Genomic DNA, 20,588 nt, shown 5'->3' with positions numbered 1-20,588 from the left:
ATGGTCCAGTTGTAAGAGAAAGATTTGGTGTTTCTTTCATTTTATATAAGCAAGACTTTTGAAACATGAATTTATTGAGAAACAAAAAGTTACAAATATCCAGTATGCAAATTTACTTGTATTAGCTATATAAAATTAATCAGCTGATCTTATTTTGTTATAGTTTATTTCCCTGCTCAGTGATCCTTAATTGTCAGGTAATTTTGCCACATATTTTTGGCCTTTGTTCACGTGTTCTGTCCTCATCATTCAGTACAGGGGGAGCAGCACACAAAAATTGTCAGCAATTATATTAATAACATGAAAATGTATATAGTGTGATATCATTATATTGTAATATTTTTTGCTAAATAATTTTAAATGGTACTTGAAGGTCCAGATACTTCCTTTCACTAGACCTCGGCTCTAAATTTTATGGGAGTAATTTTGCAATAGCCCACATAAGAAAATAGACAAAACAACATGTAAGTTATGCCGGTTTTCAAAGTGAACATACACATGTATGTTGGCTTTGAAAACGTATTCCTCCAAACCTACCCACACATAATTGCAGCTGCTAAAATGTGTACCAAAAGTTTTCATTTTAAACACATACTTTTGAAAACCAGAAAGTATCAAATCAATTTTAAAAGCCCTGTGCACATGAATTACAGGGGTTACACATGTGGTTGGGCCCTGCACGCACCATGTGCATTTTCAGAATGGCTTGGCCTCGCGCGTAACCCCTGTTACGTGCCAAAGTGCCGGGCCTTTCAAAAGGGGCTGACATGGGACCAGGGTCTGGGCAGGGAGGGGCAGGATGGGAGCTGGGCCGGGACAGTGCTATTAGACGCTGTCCCGGGGAAGCTTGCGCCGGCAGCTGTGCGGAGTTTACTTCTGCTCCCAAGGAGAAGTAAGTAAGTATAAAAATAAAAAAAATTGGGGTTAGGTAGGGTTAGGTTATGGGTCAGGGAGGAGAGGGGAGGAGAGGGGAGGAGGGAGAAAGGGTAGGCTTAGGGATATGGAAGTTCCCTCCCAGTCCGCTCCTTAATTGGAGTGGACTGGGAGGGAACTGGAAAAAAATGGTGAGCGCATCGCCATGTGTAATTTGGAACTGGCCCCCTCCCCCCCCTCCCGTTTTGTGTGCTTTCCATGTTCTGTTCCATGTAAACCGATATGATGTTTCGACGAATACCGGTATATAAAAACGTTTAAATAAATAAATAAATAAAACTGAGTCGCTGGCCTCCCGCGTCTCTCAGGCCGACATGCGGCGCACGTATATTAAGAAGTATCCATGGATGTGCATATCTCCCGGTATGCGCACAAAAGAAAAAGGTCCCAAAAAAGGGCAGGGCATGGGTGGGGTTTGTACGGGGCATGGGCATTCTGGGAATGTAAGTGGAAACTAGCGCGTAAGTATTTACATGCACAAGCGTGCGCTGGGGTCCTCTACAGAGTAACTTCTACTTCTGCTATAGATGGCGTATAAGTTATAAAACAAAAAATATTAGGTTAGTCAGTGGGGTTTTAAGGGTTGGGGCAGGTAGGGTAAAAGAACGGTAAGTTAGGAAGTTCCTTCCTGCAAGTGGGCAAAGTGAGAATGAACTGGTTTAACTGGTAATTGCGTCATCGCGTGTTTATATTAAAATCCCCCTCACTTTCGTGGTAGAAGTGGCACATGCACGCATCTATATAAAATGGTGCACACGTTTACACGCATCCAGCTGATTTTATAAGATGCGAGCATATACGCGCACATGTTATAAAATAATTCCATCCATGGGCGCGAGTCGGCATACGCGTGTTTATGTATGCCCACGCGGCTGTTTCAAAGTTACCGTTCCTACGTAGAGTTTAATTTTCCTCAAGTAAACAGAATAAAAACAACCCCCAATCATTTAAGAGTAAATAAAATAGTTTTGATGTTTTCTTTTCTTTTTTTTTGTGTAAATCTGTTTACCTGGGTCACATATCGACATCCAAGCGAACAAACATATATAAACAATTCCAACATAATAGTATCAACTGGATCTCAATGTGCAATCCCAAAATCAGTTTCATGTTAACAATACAACTAAACTTCCCAAAGCGGAGCCCCAAACACCCCTACCATCGCCCCCATTCATTCCATTCACCCCAGGTTTGATGTTTTCATTTGCATACTTTTCAAACTTCATTGGCTCTGCCTTGGAACATTTTTGTTCACTCATTCTACAGTGGTGGTGCAGCTTTTCTGAAAGCCGCACTCGGTAACGTTCATTTACAAACTCAGCTGCTAAAGTGGACGAATGCAGTGAATTTTGAACTGGTGCATGCCAACACTAAATTTAGCACCTGACATACTCACAGGGCAGGCGTTAACTTCTTACATACGGTGCTATTGAGACACTAATTAGAAGCAGCTGGTTCTAATATTGTTGCTATTTATAGCCCTGACGTGAAACGTTGGTCATGCAGCATTGAGATGGGCGACAAAAACATTTTTCCCCAACGATTCCTACGAAGACAAGAAACTGACAAGCCTGTCCTGAGTGAGAACGTTGGTAGGACAAAGGTTTGAAGAAAAAGATGAATTTTCAAAGTGGAAGAACATTTGATAAAGCTTTGTGAATAAATTTGCCCCTGCATTTCTGCAGTGGTAACGTTAGTCCACAAAGAGGGGGGCAGGCAGGCATACTTCCTGATTGTAAATCACTTGACCTGCCTGCTTGGTCCACCTTCAGGTCAATATTTAATAAGCCAACCAGCAGAAAAGTTATCTGAGTAAAGTTACCTAGATAACTTTAGTCAAATATGCAGCGGGACAAATCTCCTGCTGAATATACTTAGCTAAAGTTACATGGATATAGTTATCCATGTGGCGAGCTTACTGAATATTTAAAAAAAAAAAAATGCAAGCAGCTGAGCTGCTACAGTGTGAGTGTCCCCCCTCTTCCCCCCAATCCCCTATCATGACTATCAGTAGCGGGCGAGCAGTCCTCCCCTTGCTTCTGATTCCCTGGCATGAGCAACTCTAGTGCTAGCATAGCTCAGAGCTTAATTTCACCGGCCTCTGATTGGCCTCTTCCCTTTGAGTTTTGAATATGGATTGCTCTTTTCACGGAGAGCTGTCAGTGAAGGGATCAGTCAGAGGCCAATGAAGTGAATAAATGAATATTAGAGTTAGCAGGAGATGCTCAAAACTTCGCCTTCTCCATCTGGCTTACTCTGACACTTTTGTGGGCTGGGGTTGGAAGGTTCAGGGTGGGGGAGGAGGAGAGCTGTTCACTGCTACTGTTAGTCATATCAAGGGACCAGGAGAGAGAGGAGTCTGCTTTCCTGCTACTGTTAATCATGTCAGGGGTTCGGGTGGGAGAGGGGCACAATGTGTATGCTTACCCGTTTTTGTTGGTTTTTTTTTTTTGGGGGGGGGGGTCATGAGGGACACAATTCTCCAGCTAACTTTAGGTCTTTTTTTTGCTGACAGTCAGCTGGACAACTTTACCCATCTAGCACTGAAAATGTAAACCACTCCCTGGAACACCTCTGTCCTGCATTCTTTTAATCTGGCTAAGTTTTAGCCATGTTATATCTCACATGGGTAAACCTAGTCATTCTGTCTGAAGGGATATTTAAAACACTGGTTTGCCCAACTAAATCTTGACCTCTTTTGAATACTAACCTCTTTAATTTTAACATTAAAATCAAGGCACACCAATAAGACATTATTAGATCGCAAATTGTGACCTCTTTCAAGTAACCCTTAAACCCAACACTAACAATGAAAGTGCAGCATTATAAATACAAATACATATTTTGTGCCAGATTTATTTCTTTAATGCCTGCAAAAACTGTTGTAAAGGAGCCCCCATGAACCTTATTCAATAAAGATTTCTTCTATAGGCACAGAAGGGAAAATATTATTTTTGAATAAGTTCCTATGGGCTTTACACAGAAAGGACCTTTTCCAATTCTGTGCTTATGGGAAAACCTTTATTAAATAAGGTCCAATGCATGTTTATCCACTTTCCGTAGAGAAAAATTGATAACCTTCAATTTTTTTTAATAGTTCAAAAACATGGCTAACTGAAATCACTGTGACATTATTTTAGAAGATGGAGTGGAACTTGTATCAGTTTTAGGCCAGGATTCTCTACCTGGGTAACATCAAGCTAGGTTGAGAGAACATTGTACAAATCTCATCTTTGTGTGAGTTTCCTCACTCCAAAGGTCATCAAATCTTCAAAAGAGTGTACTGTTCTGTTCATACATCTCTCACTGAATGTCAAAGTTGCCCCTAACCCCTACACTACTAGGGATGTGAATCGTTTTTTGACGATTTAAAATATCGTCCGATATATTTTAAATCGTCAAAAAATCGTTAGGGCCACGATACAATACCAATTCCCCCGATTTATCGTTAAAAAATCGTAAATCGGGGGAAGGGGGAGGGCAGGAAAACCGGCACACTAAAACCCCCTAAAACCCACCCCCGACCCTTTAAATTAAATCCCCCACCCTCCCGAACCCCCCCCCAATGCTTTAAATTACCTGGGGATCCGGCGGTGGTCCAGAACGGCGGCGGTCCGGAACGGCCCCCTCAATAGAATCGTGTTGTCTTCAGCCGGCGCCATTTTTCAAAATGGCCGCCGCAAAATGGCGGCGGCCATAGACAAAAACGATTCGACGGAGGAGGTCATTCCGGACCCCCGCTGGACTTTTGGCAAGTCTTGTGGGGGTCAGGAGGCCCCCCCAAGCTGGCCAAAAGTTTCCTGGGAGTCCAGTGGGGTTCCGGGAGCGATTTCTTGCCGCGAATCGTTTTCGTACGGAAAATGGCGCCGGCAGGAGATTGACTGCAGGAGGTCGTTCAGCGGGGGTTCCGGACCGCCGCTGAACGACCTCCTGCACTCGATCTCCTGCCGGCGCCATTTTCCGTACAAAACGATTCACGGCAAGAAATTGCTCCCGGAACCCCGCTGGACTCCCAGGAAACTTTTGGCCAGCTTGGGGGGGCCTCCTGACCCCCACAAGACTTGCCAAAAGTCCAGCGGGGGTCCAGAACGACCTCCTCCGTCAAATCGTTTTTGTCTATGGCCGCCGCCATTTTGCGGCGGCCATTTTGAAAAATGGCGCCGGCTGAAGACAACACGATTCTATTGAGGGGACCGTTCCGGACCGCCGCCGTTCTGGACCACCGCCGGATCCCCAGGTAATTTAAAGCATTTGGGGGGGGGGGTTCGGGAGGGTGGGGGATTTAATTTAAAGGGTCGGGGTGGGTTTTAGGGGGGTTTAGTGTGCCGGCTCACGATTTAACAATTTTTCACGATAGTTTACACACCCAAACGGCAACAATACGATTCCCTCCCCCTCCTAGCCGAAATGGATCGTTAAGACGATCGAGGACACGATTCACATCTCTATACACTACTACTTAAACCTCACCTCGAGTTACTAAGTGGGCCTCATATAGAGGTATAAATACCTAACTACTATAAGGGTCATATAAATCTCTCTCTCTCTCTCTCTCTCTCTCTTTCTCTCTCTCTCTCTCTCCCTCTCCCTCCCTCTCTCTCTCCCTCTCTCTCTCCATTGCAAAGTGTGATAAAGGCATACCACACAGCTTAATGAAACAAAGCCAGCCCACTTGGCCAGAAATGCTCCCCCTTTTCCAAATTAGCATCACACCATGCATTAAGGTGTTTTTCGCATGTGAAAAGCCCATAATGTGGCTTGGAAAATAACCCCCTTAAGTTGCAATTTCTGGCATACATAGACCTTTCACAATCTGAAATAATTCCCTGTTGCCACCTAGACTGAAGCGTTTTCATAGTAGCCAGATTGTTATTTGAAGGCAGGCAGGATAGATGTGAACACCAACAAGGGGCACATATGATTCTCCATTCTCATCTTCCCTTCCCTATGGATGTAAGCCTTTCAAGAAATGAGTCATGAGCATTTACAATAAAACAGCTGCAGTTCTGTTTATGAACATAATATAAATATAACTCCAAGCTGCCCAACATCTTCCCACAACATGGAGATCTGCTGTGTTCCAAACTAGAGCCCAGTTTCCTTCTTGGCTTGCCACCATGTTTCTAAGCTAGGCTAGTTCTTCACAGTGTGACTGAACCCTATACATGCACCTGTCTTCCCCAGCAAATTACCCAGTCCTAACCAAATGATTTTGTGATACATCTAATGAAATCACCCTATCTCTCAACACAGCTTATTACTTTATTACTGACTCTGGCTCAGGTATCCCACCATGCTGTGTCAAATACAATAATTCTTGACCTAAGAATATAAACACGGGTGAAACAGAATTCACATGCAATTAGACTCAAATACTGTTTGACATATTCTACAATTGTAACAATAGAATGGGTAAACTCTTGAATGTGGGGTGCAAAATGTCCACAAGCCATTCTTTCTCGGAGAAGTTATATATGACCTTGTTCTCAGGTTTCCCATAAGCCCCCATGACCTCACAACTTTCAAGATTTGGTTCAGAAAGGCCTCACGATAATAGTTAAGAGGAAACTCAAATAATGAAAAAGGCAACGGGATAGTGGTTTAAAAACAATGTCAAAACATACTCTCTCAGCTCAATTAAAAGGCACACACATGCATGATTACAGTAAATAGTGGAGGAAAAGACTTCAGATGCCAATGCTTGAGGAAGAAGCTCACAGGTTAGATTATGTGTGCATAATTATTATTCAGAAAAGCCTCCACAATTTGAACTCAAAATGGCATAAACACCCTCATATTATTTTTTTTGAAATTAGAAATCTTAACCGAAAGCATTGGAAGATCAGTTGAAACTGCTACAAACTCTGACATGGCCAGTGTTTCATCAAATTGGCTCCTTCTGGAAGATGTCTGTTGAAATAACTTCAATATTATCTTAATCCATCAAATGGCTTCAACCTGATCTTAATCCAGCCAAGCTTTTAATTATGGCTAATCGCCTACATGCTGATTTTCAAATGAGCCAATTTGGTGAAAGGTTGGTCACATTGAAGTTTGATGCAGTTTCAACTGATTATCCAATGCTTTTAGGTTTTTCAATTTGACAATTAATATAAAAGAGGGTGTTTGTACCATTTAAATTGTTCATTTTGGGTAGTTTTTCTAACTAATGAATATGCACACATAGTTCCAACTTGCGAGCATCTTCCTCGAGCGTTGGCATCTGAAATCTTTTTCTCCACTATTAGTTAAATGCTGCACTAGGGACAAGAAGGAGAGAGGGGGTTGGGAATGATCCAGAAACCTGTCATCATATTAAGGCGCAGCTCCCAGAATTCTCTCCATGATCCTTCTTCTTGCATTCAGGAGAGAAAGGAGATGGGATCTTTGTAGGTTCTTCATGATGATACTGTTTACTCCTAGCTAATTCTGAATGGGGCTATAGGGCTCTGTATAATATAAAATGTTCTAAAACATTTTTTAAGCAAAGGACATACCTGTTGCCCATTTGTAAGATTGTATTTACCACTTCAATAGTTCTGATTGAACATCCATAAATGTGTGATGATATTACTGCCCTCATCTCCATATATCACAAGATTTAATTGTCAACCATTGGGTACAATTCTTTCATAAACACCTCAGCAGCTTGCTTCTGTGCTACAAAGACTACCATGCTGAAGCCTATTTGCATGAGAACATTTGTGTAAATAGTTCATGATAAATTAGATAATTCTTCCATTAATTAGTATCCTTTTGCAGTTTAAGGCATTACCCTTCCATAGCTTTTAAGGTATATAACTAATGGTTGGATGAAATTTTATGATTTGCTCTTCTACCACCACAATTTCCATCTCATACCCACCCTTTCCTTATTTCTCTTGCCTACCTGTTACAACTTCCCTTATTCTTCATTCTCATCCTTGCATCTCTGTTTACTTGTTTCAGTCTTGGATTTGTCAATAGGCACCCATTATACATCTATGCTAGGATGGCAAACATTTAGGGGTGGCAGGCTGCCTAAGATTTGCTGCCTTCCAACTCTACTGAAACTCATTCAGCAAAGAACTGCCCTCTGCTACCTTGTAATAGAGCCTCACAGGAGGTTCGGAGGAAAAAGCACCAAAAGTACCTAGGGGCGGCAAAAACCTAAGTCCATCCCTGCCTGTCTTTTTTTTTTCACACTGCCCTCTTGTACCTATCATCTCTCACCTTTCTATCTATCTTTATCAGTCTCCATCCCCTCGTGTCCCTTCCCATTCCTTCATCTATCCATCTATCCATCTCCTATCTTTCCCCCGTCCCCTAATTACTTGCTTATGCTTTCTGCTATCAATCCCTGCCAGCCTTCAATCTTCTCTTACTACTTATCCAATCTGTCACAATAGTTTCCATTGCTCCTCACTATCTTCTTTTTTCCGTTATCTTCTGTCTACTCCACTATCTTTCTCCCTTAACTCTCTTCTATCTCCTGGCTGCTTTCCTCCTTTTAGTTTCCCTCCCTCCCATCTGTCTCTCTCCCATCTCTTTTTCCACTTCAGCCCTTCTGCTTATATCACTCCCTTTTTTATTTCTTTCTTCTGCCTGCTCTCCTTTCCTCCTTATTTTCCTCCCCTATGCAACTTCCTTCTGTCTCTCAACTTTCTCTGCATTCATTCCTGGCTCCATCTCCATTTTATTTATTTATAGCTCATAACTTTCAATTTCCATTCCACAAAGAGGCTAAAAGTGACTTACAAAAAAAAAAAAAAGAACAAATACATAAAACCCAATATATTAAAATATCTTTCACAATGATAAATAGCAGATAAAACCCACTATACAAAATACACAATACAATCAATAAGTAAAAACCTCATAAATATGCCATAATATATTCTAGCAGACCACAGTAAAGGTTCATAATAGACAGAAAGGAAGCCATCCATCAGGATAAAATACTAACAGCCCATTTCTGAAAGGCTGGTGCTACTTGTTTTCGTGCTCTATGCAAACAATTACTGTGCTGCCCCCAGTCCCATCCCTGCCATTCCCACCACCAAACCTCCATGGTGGTAGTGGTTGCGGGGGGGGGGGGGGGGGGGAGAAGCACAGTAACTGAGCCATTCATTGACTTCTGTTTTTTTTCCTGATGTAGGAGATTGCCCATTTACTCCTCTTAGGAAAATGTTTCTGCCCCCTTACAAACATGCATTATGTGGCTTGAGCTGGTCTGTGTACTCCTAGTGTTGAAGAGGACTCAATAGACTTTGCCTCTCTGTGATGTCAGTGTAGAGTCCAGTGTGCTAAGGTGGAGCCCCATTCCCCACTGGGAGGGGGGTTAGAAGAGTATAAAACCTTAAGAACATAAGAAATTGCCATACTGGGTCAAACCAAGGGTCCACCAAGCCCAGCATCCTGTTTCCAACAGTTGCCAATCCAGGTTACAAGTACCTGGCAAGTACCCAAACACTAACCAAAACATGCTACTGATGCCAGTAATAGCAGAGGCTATTCTCTAAGACAACTTGATTAATAGCAATTAATGGACTTCTCCTCAATGAACATATCCAAATTTTTTTTAAACCCTGCTACACTAACTGCACTAACCACATCCCTTGGCAATAAATTCCAGAGTTTAATTGTGCATTGAGTGTAAAAGAATTGTTTCCAATTAGTTTTAAATTTGCTAGCTGCTAACTTCATGGAGTGCCCCCCTAGTCTTTTTGTTATCCAAAAGAGTAAATAACTGATTCAAATGTACTCGTTCTAGACCTCTCATGATTTTAAAGACATCTATTATATCCCCCTTCAATGTCTCTTCTCCAAGCTGAACAGCTCTAACCTCTTTAGCCTTTCCTCATAGGGGAGCTGTTCCATCCCCTTTATCATTTTGGTTGCCCTTCTCTGTACCTTTTCCATCGCAACTATATCTTTTTTGAGATGTGGCGACCAGAATTGTACACAGTACTCAAGGTGCGCTCTCACCATGGAGCGATACAGAGGCATTATGACATCCTCCGTTTTATTCACCATTCCCTTCCTAATAATTCCTAACATTCTGTTTGCTTTTTTCACTGCTGCAGCACACTGAGCTGACAATTTTAATGTATTGAAATGACGCCCAGATCTTATTGGTGTTAAGGAAGAAAGGAGTTAAAGATTTCAAGATGTGGAGTCTTATTTGTGTTGTGGAGGTGTTTCTTCACAGAGTAGCTCCTAGGGCATTTCCTTTCATGGAGAAGAATCAGAGTAGAATTGAGAAGTTCCTGGATGTTCAGAAGACTGGTTAGTAAACAGGGTGCTGAGAATTGGGGATGAGAGTACTGGGACTCATGGCCTGCCTGGGAAAGTCTGCCAGGATGAAGTTGGGAGCCCTCAGGGGAGGAGGATTTCCCTGGAGAGTCAGTGGACTGTCAGGTGCCAGAGGAAAGGCAGCCTGCCTGGAAAAGTTCACTAAAGTAAGAGCGATTTAGCTACAGACAACCTAAGGCACCAGATACTGAGAAACAGAGAGAAAGAAAGAGAAAAGGACCATGGAGGAAAAGAGTACAACTACCAAACAGGTACTGGAAGGGCCCAGGGTGGAGTGGGTAGCCATGTTCTTATCCTGAGGAGCTGACATGTTGTGGATGAAGAGATGAAGAGAGAGACTGGATTTGATTATTTGTGGCTTGGATATTGTTTTGCTCTGGCGCACTATTGGAAGTGCACTATTTTGGAGTTTGTGTTTTGTTTTCTCTCACCAGTTTGCAGTAATGACTGTTATGTTGAACAACAGTTTGGCATGAAGCGTGATTGGACTGATGATCAGAAGAGCCCGTGTGCCCCGTGCCCAAGATCTGATCAGGATAGGGGCTACACCAACAATAACTTTGTATTTAAACATCATTTACAAGTGTGGTAAGGGTTGCAATAAAGTTTCCAGATTGCAGGTGTGCAAATTTGGGACATTTCTTTCCCATAGTGCCTCTAGTGGAAAGGAGATAATTTGCAGGGAGGAATGGTTATCTGGTGGATTGTCCCTATGGAAAATTGTAGCAATTTACTCTCAAAATATATCTATCAGTGCTTTCTTTGAATTTTGAAGCCACTAAATATTTCAACCCCCAATTTAAAATTTCAGGACTGATGGGTATGTCCCAGAAACTTCATAATCAACCAATAAAAGCCAGATGTTATCAACATGTAAATTCTAAAACAAATCAATAATGAATACATGATACAAATATATATTATATATATAAATTTGGTGTGGGAGACAAATCCCAGTCAGAGACTTTGAATTGGGTCCCAGGTTATTTTAAATCAGGACTGGTGCAAGGGAATTGGGGCCCTAGGTGAAACTTACAGTCTTGCATCCCTCCCCTCCACCAACATGTCCCTCTCCACACACAATTAAAAATTATACATTTATACCAGATTTTGCATGAAAAAGAATCATTCAAAGTACACTCTTCTGAAGTAAAAATGTAACTTACAAAGTATGTATATTACATTTATTTGCACTGTTTTGATGCCAAGCAGAAAAACCTGCAAAAAAGTGAAAACGACAGTTGGAAACCATATAGTATTAGGCAGATTGTAATGCATGTTGGATGTAAGCTTGGTCCTCAAAATACCATGAGTAATTACAAAATAGTTAGGGACCTTTGTTTTCAGTTTTAATTTTATTTTTCCTTATAACAAAAACATGACTTTTACACTGATTCTTCTGTATGTTATAACAAAATCATTTTCCCACTGATTTTCTTTGTTATAATGTTGAAATTCCCAGGAAAAAATAAATAAAACCTGAAAACAAAGTCCCTAAATATAGTGAACCTCCCATACCAGACCAGCAGTAACTGCCAGCTCTCAAACTGTAACAACCCTGGAAAGGCAACACTGCAAATCTTACAACAAGGTCTAAACAAAACAAGCCAGGCTGCCAAACATCCCTACACAGAAACTGCACACTAGCAGAATACTGCACCTTGATCATGCATGTAGAAAAGCGATAGACCCTCACCAAATACAGAATAAAGACACTATAATTATAAATAGAAATGTGCAGACAAAAGTTGAACTGGAAACTGCAAGAAACCAGATTTTATATATGATGCAAAAATGAACAAACATTATATCCCTCATACAATATCAAACAAAAAAATCAAGGAACATAAACATCAATCATAATAGTAAAACTATCTTTCAAAACAGCTGACAAATAGAACATCCAATAATTTAAAAACATATAGTTTTTTTTTTTAAATTTCCCAAGCACCAATAAAATATTTCAAAACATCAGATACGTCAAATACCACCCAATAATTTAAACTAATAAGGATACCCACCCTGTTTTCCATATGTGAACATTTTTTATTTCTAGTCACTTTGAGATTGTTGTGGATTATGGAGGGTGGGGAAGGAAGCATACAAACTTTCTCTTCTCTCTCTCATATTCATACACACCCACACACATGCCCCCTCTCTCACACATATGTGCTCTTTCTGTCACACTCACACCCTTCCTCTATCACACACACACAAATACATGCTCACACATAAACACACTCCCTCTCTATCACACATATACGCATACACTCACGCTCCTTCTTTATCACATGCACTCACACATGCTCCCCCTTTCTCTCTCATACACACACACACACACACACACATAAACACTCACACACTGTCTCTCATATACACACGTTCACACACACAGGCTTATATACACACATTCCCATGCTCCCTCTCTCTCTCATACACACATGCTCATATGAACACACACCTGCTTACACTCACCTAGCCTCTTCCTTTTCTTTGGTTGGGATCCACTGGCTAGCTCCATGGTCTCCTCTTCATTTAGGCTGCCAGTAGGAAGGTATCCACTGTTAGCCCGGAAACCTTGACTTCAGACACTGGTGGTCTTAGGTTGGCCAGTAGCCCTGTGGCTTCCTCTTGACTTTGGTTTCCGGTGGGTTGGGATCCACTGGTGCTACCAGGCCACTGCCGCCTCTGAGCCACCACCCTGTGCAAGTACATGGCTTGCATTGTGGGTTGCACTGGTGCTGCATTTCTGACACTAGGAACCTCCAATTCCACTAAATGCATTTGAAAATAGCCATATTTGAAGTGTCTTTTAGAACAACATAACACTAGTCGCAATCACATTTCTTTTGGCAGTGTGTTCCATATAGTTGGATCCACAAAGGAGAAAACTCATTTTTGCATCACTTCTAATTTTACCTCTTTTGACAAAGGAATGCACAATAGAGCATTATTCTATGATCACTAGAACCTGCATGGCACATAGCTTCATAGATTTTCTCATAGAACCTTTCACTATTTTAAAAGACAGTATCAGCAGTTTAAATTATGCCTGGTACTGAATTGGAGGCCAGAGTAGGGATGTGCAGAGGGATGCCATACGTTGCATTCGGGATTCATATTCGTTGGGGGGCAGATACGATACATTCATGCGTTAATTCTTATTCGTTTCCAGGCTAAAATTGAATTAAGTACAACCCCCCACCCTCCTGACCCCTCCAAGATTTACCAAAACTCCCTGGTGGTCCAGCGGGGGGGTCCAGGAGCCATCTCCTGCACTCACACTCTCGGCTGCCGGTATTCAAAATGGCGCTGATAGCCTTTGACCTTCTATGTCACAGGGGCTACTGGTGCCATTGGTCAGCCCCTGTCACATGGTAGGAGCAATGGATGGCCGGCGTCATCTTGTGCTCCTACCATCTTGTGCCCCTGTGACATAGTGAGGGCAAAGGCTATCGGCGCCATTTTGAATACTGGCAGCCGACGGCCCGAGTGCAGGAGGTCACTCCTGGACCACTGCTGGACTTTTGGCAATCTTGTGGGGGTCAGGAGGGTCCCCCAAGACTTGCAAAAAGTTCCTGGTGGTCCAGCTGGGGTCTCGGGAGTGATCTCCTGCACTCGGGTCATTGGCTGCCAGTAATCAAAATGCCGCCTATAGTCTTTGCCCTTACTATGTCACAGGGGCTACCGGTGCCATTGGTCAGCCCCTGTCACATGGCAGGAACACAAGATGGCACCGGCCATCCATTGCTCCTACCATGTGACAGGGGCTGACCAATGGCACCGGTAGCCCCAGTGACATAGTAGGTCAAAGGTTATCGGCACCATTTTGAATACCGGCAGCCGAGGGTGTGAGTGCAGGAGATGGCTCCTGGACCCCCTGCTGGACAACCAGGGAGTTTTGGTAAGTCAGGAGGGTGGGGGGTTTGTTTAAATTGGCTCCTTTAGACGGCCAAATAATTTGGCGAAGATTCGTTGTATTCGTAGGGAATCGTGATACGTTTCGCTTCCCCACTAATACAACAAATATGGCCCTATATGTTGTGGATTACAAATACGTAGGAAACGAATGCACACCCCTAGGCCAGTGTAGCTTTTGTCAAGATGGGCTAGATATGATCACACTCATAAGTCCCAGTAACTACCCATTCTGCTCAATTCTGGACTAACTGGAGTTTTTGCAAATTTTGTCCAGTCACTCACATTGCAGTAGTGAAAGCGAGATAATAAATGCATAGACTGCTGTCTTCATATCCTTTGTGCACAAGAAGGAATGTAGCTGTCAAAACTGTCTTAAATGGAAAGAAGAGTAGCTAGTAACTGCTATTATTTGGGCCTCCATAGATGAAGAACTATGCAGCATGACTCCTAAATTATGCATTTGAGGGCTAATCTGTAGGCTGTTCACAATCCAGTATAGCATTGTGGATCGCTACAGATTAGCCTTTAAGCAGAATTACCTAATCATAAAACTTTTTGTTTCTTAATCATTAACCTTCAGTTTGTTGATTTCCAATCCAAAATTTTAATCAGAAACCTATTCAATTTTTCTACTGTATTTTTCTGACTGGGGTTTTGCAAATAAGCAGGTGTATTTTGACTGCATAGATATAATTGATCCCAAAACTAGATATAATAATTGATCCCAAAACTATGTTTTCCAAGGGTTGCAAAAACCTGTTCAATAGCAAAAGGGACAGCACCAATCCTGGGGTAATGTATTTTAACTCCCACTGAAAGGGGAACTCACCCCAATAGTTACTGTAGAAACAATGTCTATCTTAAAATGGATGCAACCTAATCAAAAACAGTTACATTCACAACTGTATCTACAAAACAATCCAAAAGAAAATTATGCTCAACAGTGTCATATGCAGTGATGATGTCCAACAATATTAATAGGGACTCAACTCTTTTATCCATATTATTTCTGGTCTCATCAATCATAGACACCAAAACTGTCTCAGTAGAATATCTTGGTCTGAACCCCAAATGACATCCATTAAGAACTTCATTTGCTACTAAAAATTTAGGGGTAGATTTTATAAAGTGCACACGCGCATCCATGTGCATGCACTTCCCGGTGCACGCACATGGGCGCGCTGATTTTATAACATGCGTGCACCGGCGCACACATGTTATAAAATATGTGGGCCATGTGCACATATGCACCGGATTTTATAATCCGCACATGTATGTGCAGACGGCACACAAAAGACTTCTGCAATTTCCTCGCGGCGACGCATTCCGGCCTTCCCCAGTTTCCTCCCAGTCCGCTGCAATTAAGGAGCGGACTGGGAGGTAACTTCTCTATCCCCCTACCTAACCTCCCTTCCCCTTCCCCTCTCCTCCCCACCCCCTAAACCCTACCATATTCTTTTTTTTTCTTTGCTGCACAACCTACTTCAGCTCGGATGCTGGGTCTTCGGGACAGCAAACAATGGCACTGTTCTGGCCCACTCCCCCCGCATCCAGAACCCGCCCCCCCCTCCCCTCATGGTCCAGCCCTTTGAAGAAGCCTGGCCCTTGTGTGCGTACCGGGCTTTACATGTATGGCCGGGTCCCTTTGAAAATTGGCTCGGAACTCGCAAGGCCCAACCACATGTGTAAAGCCCAGATTTTAGGCACACAGGGTGTTTAAAATCTGGCCTGTATTCAATTGTGAAGCCAAGATAAAACAACCTCTACTATCTTGCCATGAAAGGGAATATTTGATATAGGTCTAAAATTCTCCAGGCTATTTCTATCTAAACCCAGCTTCTTTATTAGAGGGTAAAAAGCTGCTGATTTCAGCTGAATTGGCAAATGGTCCTCATAGGGAAAGTAATTTTAAAACAAGCATGAGGTCACCCATGCACATGAGTAAGGGCGCGTGAGTGAACAAATGCTGGAATTTTAAATCATGAGCACATTTCCGCACATATGATTTAAAATATGTCTACTGTGAGTATGTGTGCTCCTAATTTTTAAATGGTTACTCGAGCAAATGTACTTTGCATATCTTCCTTGGGGCTTTGTTAGCTTTAACGCATGCAGGGAAAAGGATTTTAAAATATGCTCGTATGCAGGACATTCCCAGTTTTATCCATTAGTCCACCAGTTTGCCCAGTCTGTGTTGAAGTCATCCAGACCCCTCTGGTTTTTCAGCCTGCACACCCCCCAATTGACCCAGATGACTCACCCAGTCAATTTAGGCTTAAACAGAGATTTCTGAAGACTTACTTTCATGAGGAGCAGAAGTAAACAAACGGGGATAACAGCCCACGCGCTGCAGTGGCTGATTTTAAAATACGAAGTTATACATGTTACTGTTGGCCCCACCCTGGAATGCACATGCCCCACCATGCCACGCCTCTTTTCCACCTCTTTATCTTTTTGCTTGAGCACATCCATATACATGTGTAATTTGCAGTGCGTTACTCTCACTTGCCCCTGATACTCTCATATATGGGCCTTTTAGCACGAGTAATGCTTTTAAAATTTCCCCCTTACTGAGGCATTCACAGTACTGAAAATTTAATTCACAAAAAATTCTCTTGGCTCTACAATCTACTCAAAGGAGCAAAGGTCTAATGTATAGTAGGTTGTCTTAACATGAGCAAAAGCTCCTAATATATCTTCTTTCCTTAGTAAGCGTAATGAATGGAAATCCCATTTTTAGGAGTCATCTCCCCATGTTGATTCACAGCTAATGATTTAATCTTGATCTCCTCCCTAATCTTTATAATTTTTCCCCTAAAAAATAGGCAAAATTATTACACATCTCTGGTGTTATTTCCTCCACTGCGACCTGACAGATGCAACAAGGTGTTTACCAACCTAAATACTTTTTTCGGTTAGTTTTTTGCATCTTCCAGAAGAGTAGCAAAATAACTTTTTTATTTTTGCTCCAACATTTGCATCTTTATAAGCCATATGATGTTTGTTACATTTTGCATAACCACTCTCATAAATTCCTTTTCTCCCCCATCTCTCTAACTTAGGGTCTTATTTTCTAAGGCTAATGCAGGCTTGCACTAGCAGCTCAAGCTTGCGATAGCTAGCGAAGGTAGTGCATGCCTGCGCTACCTACATCGGGGCGGAGTCGGCCCCGGAAGAGGAGGAGTCAGGGCATCACCGGGGCCGACTCTGCGAGGATGACATGGCCAGCAAAAAGGTATGGGCCTTTTCGCTGCCTATTTTGCGCCCAATAACTACACCTTCTATGGTGTAGTTATTGGGCGCGATGCCGGCAGCGATCGTACCGCGGAGGTGCGATCGCTGCCGGCTAGTGCAGGACAGCCCCCCCCGTTTCAGCCCCCCGCCCCTCATTACCGCATTTTTCTAAAGTACCGCAGGCCTGCGATACTTTAGAAAATGAGGCCCTTAATGCCTCTTATTTCAAGCTCCTACTATGTATACCAGGGAGCTGGTCTTCACATTCCATGGTACAAGTAATTCTATGACCTTACGGAATTTGAAATGCCAAATATCCCCTCTACCCTAACCTTAATACCTTTCACTAATGTTTCCATCAGTTTCCTTGTGGAAAAATCCCTCTTAGATGCTCCGTCTTCCCCCATATAAAATTGGCTTCTATACATGTAATCAGAACCACAAAAGAGAATCTTGTTCCAGCTTGTCTACCTTATTTACAAAGTTAAAAATTCAATCAAATATATGGTCTGGTGCATGAGCAAGTTTCTTAACTGCTTGCCCTAACCCTAAAGCCTCATAGACTGAGTAAAATCTAGCTCTGTCCCAGCCAATCCAGCATCAAAATGGAGATCCAAATCCCCTCGAGATAGACAAATGGAATGGGGAGAGCAGGGCTTTCTGTCTGCACATTAGCCACAGAGGGGACCCCCATGATCTTCAGTCACTGGAGAGAGCTCCTCTTTCTCTACTCTTCAAGGGTTTCCCCCAACCCAAGCAGGCAGCCAGTTACTTTAGGAAGTTATCCATCCCATCCCTGGAATCAAAAAGTCTGAGAAATACTGCATTAGGAAAAAAATGTAGGATACTTCAATGCGGCCTCAGCCATCATTTCCAAGAAGGCCAGCAAGAAACTTCCCTTATTCTATGGGGCCCTAAACAGCAATCAAATACTTAAAAGCTCTTTTCTCCCATATCATATCCACAAGTCTGATCAATATATACTTTAGTGATAAATACACTATCCCTATATCCTAACCCCCACCAACAACAAATACTACCACTCACTTTAGGCCACCAAACTAAGAAACCCAGAGGGCATGACTGCGTCATTCAAATCTCATCTGTCTCACTCAGCCATGATTTAGTTACACACAACAAAATTACCCTGTTTAAAGACCCACAAAAATAGCCCACTTATACTTGACAGAGTGACCATGAATCAGGCCCACTTTATACTCCAACACAGAACCACCATGTAATACTTACATTAGGTACTTGAAAGGAAATTAAAGTGCATTATATCTCCTCTTGCACTGGCACACATATACTCCCTCACCTCCATTACCCTCCTTTGCTTTCAGACAAGAATCATTAGATCGGAATTAGTGGAATTGATTGTGGAGCAGACAAGATTGGCAGACTGAATAAAGTTGCTGGGCACGGTGCGGGTTCTCTCCTACTGCTCTGATTAGGGCAGGGTGAGCAGAATGGAGGAGAGAGTATCAGCGTAGGGCAGAGGTAGAGGAAACAGGTGAAGAGGCTGCAGCAATGTGAGAAGGAGGAGAAGTTCTTTGGCTAGTGGAGCTCAGTGGCCTCATTACAAGTTGCTGCTCATGCACAAACACATTTTTTAAAACTTCTGTGCCTGAGAATTTTTTGACATGAACATATATATATATATATATATATATATATATATATATATATATATATATATATATATATATATATATATGTGAGAGGCAGCCTGGATGCATGAATTTCATTCTCATATGCAGGACATGTGGTCACTTTCCCAGCATAAGCCCAATGGGCATTTCAAATTTCTACTTCAAGTAAGGTAGCCTATTTTTGGGGCCTTAGTTCCTCTTTTCTCCTACTTCTTTCAGTTTAGTTGAAACTTGTGCTGGGATCCTGGTATACAACCACCCAGAGTTGTTTTTCTCCTATTTTAATAGACCTTCCCTTCTTCCTATTCTGGTCATGCACCAGAATCCTTCCAGAACTCTATATCATGTTGCCGTTAATGATGACAACTACCTCCATAACATTCCTAGCCCCAGCCAACTCAAAGTAAGGAAGACTTCTTCTGGGAATCAAACCAGGATGGAAATGTATACTGATTTCTGGATAGAAATGTATAATGCTTATAGCCAGCAGAGTGTGGAGTCAATAAAGGTCCTCAGAAAAGTCTAATGATTTTTCTTGTCTTGTGAATAAAGCACTTTGAATCATTAGACTTTTCTAAAGACCTTTATTGACTCCACACTCTGCTGGCTATCTGAATGATTTATTGAGGGTGGGATTCTACTCTATTTATTTCCTAATGTATAATGCTTACCATTGAGCAACTGGGCCAGTCGGGATGCCTCTGCTTATCATCAACCCTTCAGGGCCTCAGAATATCCCCTCCTTGATATGTTCAGACCCTATGAATCCCACCAGATACTAGACATGAACTCTGATTTTTTTGTGTGCAGTATTAATATTGCATGCCATAAGAAACTTCTTTTGTTTAAAGTTATGTTGTCAATGCAAGGTATAGATTGTGCTGTTCTATTTTAGAAAGGTAAAAGTTGTTCTAGTGGAAAAATATATATAACAACTTTTTTTCTGAAATAGTTTTCTATTGATAAAAAGTGATTAAAATGGATATATACAGTGTTGATGTGTTGTACAAAGATTCAGTTTCCAGGAAGATCAGTTCCCTTCTGCAGTTTTCTACATTCACATTTCTTTCTTTCAATTGTTTTTAATAGTGCATGTGTATGGATCTCACTATAAAAAGATTTGTGTCCAGGTTGTTCTTGGAAGTGACATTAGTTGAGCCTAGTTATAGGGCCTCATTTTCCAAGCATGTTAATGCGATTTGCAAATGCAAATTAGTAATTTGGTATTCAGGGGGTGGAGCATATGTAAAGCAGGAACCTGTTTATCATGTGGGGAGAGAGAGAGAGAGAGAGAGAGAGAGAGAGAGAGAGAGAGAGAGAGAGAGAGAGAGAGAGAGAGAGAGAGAGAGAGAGAGAGAGAGAACCTTACTATAGTGCCTATGCCCTACATAGGTATTTGAATCCCTATGGGAGGGCCACCTACTAACTCGGGGTGGGGATTAGGTATGAGCGTCGGGGGTTGGGGGCCACTTTCGCATTCCACATGAGACCTACGGACAGAACAGTGGTCTCTAGTGCAGATTTGCTGGCCGTCGGAGTGAGGACGCTCACTCC

General features: G+C 42.2%; 1 protein-coding gene and 1 long non-coding RNA gene across 2 annotated transcripts in view; one reads left to right on the top strand and one right to left on the bottom strand.

Moving 5' to 3' along the window:
- MYT1L (myelin transcription factor 1 like) overlaps nt 1-20,588 on the top strand; it is an 822,727-nt gene that overhangs the window by 17,236 nt on the left and 784,903 nt on the right. The window lies entirely within an intron of this gene.
- LOC115088814 overlaps nt 1-20,588 on the bottom strand; it is a 104,433-nt gene that overhangs the window by 73,418 nt on the left and 10,427 nt on the right. The window lies entirely within an intron of this gene.

Source organism: Rhinatrema bivittatum, chromosome 3, assembly GCF_901001135.1.
Source record: "Rhinatrema bivittatum chromosome 3, aRhiBiv1.1, whole genome shotgun sequence".
Classification (NCBI taxonomy): Eukaryota; Metazoa; Chordata; class Amphibia; order Gymnophiona; family Rhinatrematidae; genus Rhinatrema; species Rhinatrema bivittatum.
The sequence above is the reverse complement of the archived record's forward strand: the minus strand, read 5'-3'. Positions and strand labels throughout refer to the sequence as shown.